Source organism: Dasypus novemcinctus, chromosome X (assembly GCF_030445035.2).
Source record: "Dasypus novemcinctus isolate mDasNov1 chromosome X, mDasNov1.1.hap2, whole genome shotgun sequence".
NCBI lineage: Eukaryota > Metazoa > Chordata > Mammalia > Cingulata > Dasypodidae > Dasypus > Dasypus novemcinctus.
Window position 1 is genome coordinate 125,407,457 of NC_080704.1, and position 6,144 is coordinate 125,413,600.

At 40.6% G+C, this 6,144-nt stretch overlaps 1 non-coding gene across 1 annotated transcript; it reads right to left on the reverse strand.

The window, feature by feature from the left end:
• Positions 1 to 244: 244 nt before the first annotated feature.
• On the reverse strand, positions 245 to 352 carry LOC131277320 (U6 spliceosomal RNA). Its single transcript, XR_009184517.1, has one exon. It is a non-coding gene; the product is annotated as a U6 spliceosomal RNA (small nuclear RNA).
• Between the last annotated feature and the right edge of the window lie 5,792 nt (positions 353 to 6,144).

Here is a 6,144-nt window from a genome sequence, read left to right on the forward strand (position 1 = left end):
AAAATTGATAAACCATTAGCTAGACTAAAAAAGAGAAAAGATATACGCAAGTATACAAAATAAGAAATGATATAGGAAATATCAACAATGACTCCAAAGAAATAAAGCCTATTATAAGAGGATACATTATAAAACTATATTCAAACAAGAAGTACAATTTAGAGGAAATGGACAAATTCCTAGAAGCACATAAGCAACCTATATTGACAAAAGAAGAAATTGATGATCTCAACAAACCAGCCACAAATAAAGAGATAGAATCAGTTACTAAAACCTCCCAGTGCAAAGGCCATGCTAATATTCCCTGTATCGTTCAAATTTTAGTATATGTGCTTTGAATAGATGGAATCAATGTAACTGTGTGGGCACTAGAAGTGTTCCACAAGATTATGCAAGGATGGATATAAGACATGTTAAATTTCACGAAAAATATATAGGGGCTGATAGGCTAAAATGTAAATCATAATGTAAAACATAAGATAACCAAAAATCTAGAAAATTGTATAGTCTAAAATATAAACTATGTAAACCCAAATATTGCCTTGTTTGAAAGATATTGTCGCAATATCTGTACACATTCAGTAAGTATAGTATGAATAAGTAAAGAGAATATTGCTTTGGAAGGGAAAAGGGTTTTATGTTGTATATATGGAAGTACTGTATATTGTATATATGAATTACTGTGACCTAAAACAAGTTTAATAATTTGGAAAAAAAAAAGAAAAAGAATGGACATAGACACTGAGGAAAAGACGGGAGAAATTGCCTGGCCAATTTGCATACAGGGCAACATGCACTACAGTGATGGAAGGCAAAACATCAAAAGCACAGCTTTTGCATCTTTAAATTTTTTGATACCCATATTATTTTTACCTTAATTTTTCTAAATTAATATGTATTCTATATCTAACCTTTAAACTCATCACTATATTCCATTTTACTATTAATGGAACCTGGGAATATATTAGGTTTCATTTTTGAAGAAGTTTTGGATCACAGAGAGCTTCAAAAATGGCAGGGGAGATGGGGTTAACTACCAGGGCAGATGGCCCCTCTTTGGAAATGGTGTTTATGTGTGATGAATCTGGACTCAGATGGGATCTCCCTTCATAAGACTTTCATGCTAATGTGCTGGAGGTGCAGTTAATGTTGGGGTTTAAGATATATTTAGGGGATTTGAATCTCTGGACTGACAATGTGATAGCCAGATCCTGAGCCTCAACAGACTCCAGCACCTACAATCTGATTTATTGGACTTACCACACTCAGCTAAGATGGAGGTGAAGAAGGACAACCACCACACCATGGAGCCTAGAGTGATTACAACTGAAAATGGGAGGATTGCATCCAGCATCCAGGTGGAATCTGAGCCTCCTCTTGACATAAAGGTGCAATGGACACAACCAATCCAGTGTCCACATAGAAGAGGTGGCATTGGATTGGGAAAAGTGGACATAATGGACAAAGGGTATGGGGAAAGGCAGGAAGAGATGAGAGGTGGAGGCGTCTTCGGGACATGGAGCTGCCCTGGATGGTGCTTCAGAGGTAATCACCGGACATTGTAAATCCTCACAGGGCCTACATGATGGAATAGAGGAGAGTATGGGCCATGAGGTGAACCAATGTATATGAGGTGCAGAGGTGCCCAAAGATGTACTTACCAAATCCAATGGATGTGTCATGATGATGGGAACGAGTGTTGTTGGGGGGGGGGAGAGGGGGGGTGGGGGGTGGGGTTGAATGGGACCTCACATATATATTTTTAATGTAATATTATTACAAAGTCAATAAAAAATAAAAAAATAAAAAAAAATGGCAGGGGAGAAATACTGGTGTGGGATGTTATTGACAGGGGACACTTGGTTGGCAGGGAGTTCTCCAGGGCATATATTCAGGGTACATAAAAATGTTTGGATATTTTCATAGTGGACACAATTAAAAACAACAACTCAGGGAGGGCTGAGTTCCTAGCCAGGGGAGCTCTATCACAGTCCCTAAAGGAACAGCAACAATCCCCCAAGAGCAATGGCAAAGACCAAAAAAGAAGGAAGGTCCAACAATGACCCCTTGATCATGCTCAAGTGCCCTAATGCACTGCGAGCCACCATTTTTCTCGAGAGATACAATTTCCTCTATTAGAGAACACCAGTCCTCCCCAGGATGTGGGTATACCTTCACTTTCATTATATGGGACTCTATCCAATGATATAACCCACTATGGCAAAATGAGCATTCACATACTCCCTAGGAGCCTGTCCTGCATCGGATTATCCCCTTTAAGCTTCTTAAACAGGTAACCATCCTTATTATATTTTAAAAACTTTTCTCATCATACTCTCAACCAAATATCTGACAATCTTCTATGTTCCTATGTTGCCCCATGCTCCCCCAAACTTCTTGGGCAATATTACCCATCATTCCATCCCTAGCCTCCCTCAAGCCAGCATAGCCCCAACCAAAGGTAACCCTCTTCCCCCATTTTATCCCTTCCTTGTACAAATACTTACCTCCAGCTTTATCATAGATTTCACCCATGTAGGTATCAGCTTACATCCTTCCTCTACCCCCCAATTTCCTGTAAGCCTATCTTCCAGTCTCTAGCTCTCTGAGGCAGCTTGGTTTACTTATTTCATATCATTGAGGTCATGTAGTATTTGTCCTTCAATGCCTGGCTTGCTTCACTCAACATAAGGTTCTCAAGATTCATCCATGTTATCACGTGTGTTCATAGTGTATTCATTCTTAAAGCTGAGTAGTATTCCACTGTATGTATATACCACATTTTATTTATCCATTCATCTGTTCATGGCCATTTGGGTTGATTCCAACTTTTGGCAATAGTGAAATATATGCTGCTATGAACATTAGTGTGCATATTTCGGTTTGTGTCCTTGTTTTCAGTTCTACTGGGTATATGCCCAGCAGTGGAATTGCTGGGTCATATGGCAAATCTATAGCTAGTTTTTTGAGAAACTGCCAAACTATCCTCCAGAATGACTGGATCCTTCTGCATTCCCACCAGCAGTGGATGAGTGTATCCTTTCCTCCACATCCTCTCCAACATTTGTAGTCTTCTGTTTTTTTATAGCTGTCAATCTTATGGGAGTAAGATGGTATCCCATTGTAGTTTTGATTTGCATTTCCCTAATAGATAGAGATTTGGGGCATTTTTTTAATGTGCTTTTTAGACATTTGTATTTCTTCTTTGGAGAAGTGTCAGTTTAAATATTTTTCCCATTTTTTAAATGGGTTTTTTGTCTTTTTATTTTCAAGATATAGGAATTCTTTATATATGCAGGTGATAAGTCTCCTATCAGATATATGGTTACCAAATATTGTCTCCCATTGGGTAGCCTCTCTTTTCACTTTCCTGACAAACTCCTTTGAAGTGCAGAAGGCTTTAATTTGAGGAAGTGCCATTTATCTATTTGTTCTTTTGCTGCTCCTGCTTTTCGTATGAAGTTCATGAAGCCATTTCCTATTACAACGTCTTGCATATGCCACCCTACATTATTTTCCAAAGTCTTTATGGACTTGTCTCTTATATTTAGGTCTTTGATCCATCTTGAGTTGATTTTTTGATAAGGTGAGAAATGGTAATCCTCTTTCATACATTTACATATGGATATCCAGTTCTCCAGGCACCATTTTTTGAATAGATCATTCTCTCCCAGTTGAGAGGGTTTGGTGGCTTTATCAAATATTTTATGACTATATATATGAGGATCTATATCAGAACTCTCAATTCAGTTCCATTGGTCTGTGTGTCTCTCCTTCTGCCAATACCATGTTGTTTTCACTACTGTAGCTTTGTGGTATGTGCTGAAGACACAAATTGTGATTCCTCCAATTTCGTTTTTCTTTTTCAATATGACTTTGGTTATTTGGGACCTCTTTCCTTTCCAAATAAATTCCATAACTAGTTTTTCTAGTTCCTTAAAGAATGTTGTGTTGATTTTTATTGGGATTACATTGAATGTGTAAATCAGTTTTAGTTAGAATAGACATCTTAATAATATTTAGTCTTCCTATCCATGAGCAGGGAATATTCTTACACTTATTTAGGTCTTCGTTGATTTCCTTGAACAGTGTTGTGTAGTTCTCTGTGTATAAGGTTTTTACTTCTTTAGTTAAATTTATTCCTAAATACTTGATTTTTTTATTTACTATTGTGAATGGTATTTGTTTCTTGATTTCCTCCTGATCTTGTTCATTATTGGTGTACAGAAATGCTACTGATTTTTGTGCATTGATCTTATAACCTGCATCTTTACTAATCTCATTTTTTAATTCATTTTTTAAAAGTATTACATTCAAAAAATATGCGGTCCCATTCAACCCCACCGCCCCCACCCCACCACTCCCCCCACAGCAACACTCTCTCTCATCATCATGACACATCCATTGCATTTGGTAAGTACATCTCTGGGCATTGCTGCACCTTATGGTCAATGGTCCACATCATAGCCCATACTCTCTCACGTTCCATCCAGTGGGCCCTGGGGGGATCTACAATGTCCCGTAGTTGTCCGTGAAGCACCACCCAGGACAACTCCAAGTCCCGAAAATGCCTCCACATCTCATCTCTTCCTCCCATTCCCCGCACCCAGCAGTCACCATGGCCACTTTTCCCACACCAATGCCACATTTCCTCTGTGGACCTTGGATTGGTTGTGTCCATTGCACATCTATGTCAAGAGGGGGCTTAGACATTCCCTAGTAAGGGACCATGACATTATATTGGGCTTCAAATTTCGGGGAGTTCTGGATCACAGAGTGTTTCAACAATGGCAATGGAGGGATACTGGTATGGGATACCAATGACAGGTGATATATGACTGACAGGGAGCGGTACAGAACATATGTCCAGGGTGCATGGCAATGTTTGGATATACTCATAGTGGCAACAATTAAAAACCACAGTAGGGGGGGTACTGGGTTCCTGGCCAGTGGTGCTCTGTCGTGGTCCCTAGGGGAGCAGCGAGTCTCCCAGGTACAGTGGTGGGGACCGGGAGGGAGTGAGGGTTCAACAGTGAGCCCCTGATACTAATGACTATGCTTGTGAGCTGATAAACCCAAAATAATAACAAGGCCTAGAGCAACTTTGTGCCTGGGAATTTCCTTCTGTCAGCCTTCATGTTACTCAAATGTGGCCAGTCTCGAAGCCAAACTCAGCATGTAAATGCAATGCCTTCCCCCCAGCGTGGGACATGACACCCGGGGATGAGCCTCCCTGGCAACGAGGGACCACTATCAACTACCAACTGATGATGCAACTGGAAAATGACCTTATACGGAAGGTTCAATGCAGATCAGCAGAATATCCATGTCTACATAAAATACCATGACTTTAAAATGCTGTTTGACCTAAAGTAAGGGGGAAATGGAAAGGAGAAATGAGTTTATATGGCTACGAGTTTCTAAAAAAGAGTCTGGAGGCTGGCAGAAGGTTTGCCCTCATGCACAACTGAGCAGAGTCAGAGAGACAGATAAAGCAGATACAACCCCCAGATATTGGTTCCTTTGAGGGCTAAAGAGACCCATGGGAGTTATGGTCATGGCCGATGGGGTTAACTACCAGGGCAGATGGCCCCTCTTTGGAAATGGTGTTTATGTGTGATGAATCTGGACTCAGATGGGATCTCCCTTCATAAGACTTTCATGCTAATGTGCTGGAGGTGCAGTTAATGTTGGGGTTTAAGATATATTTAGGGGATTTGAATCTCTGGACTGACAATGTGATAGCCAGATCCTGAGCCTCAACAGACTCCAGCACCTACAATCTGATTTATTGGACTTACCACACTCAGCTAAGATGGAGGTGAAGAAGGACAACCACCACACCATGGAGCCTAGAGTGATTACAACTGAAAATGGGAGGATTGCATCCAGCATCCAGGTGGAATCTGAGCCTCCTCTTGACATAAAGGTGCAATGGACACAACCAATCCAGTGTCCACATAGAAGAGGTGGCATTGGATTGGGAAAAGTGGACATAATGGACAAAGGGTATGGGGAAAGGCAGGAAGAGATGAGAGGTGGAGGCGTCTTCGGGACATGGAACTGCCCTGGATGGTGCTTCAGAGATAATCACCGGACATTGTAAATCCTCACAGGGCCTACATGATGGAATAGAGGAGAGTA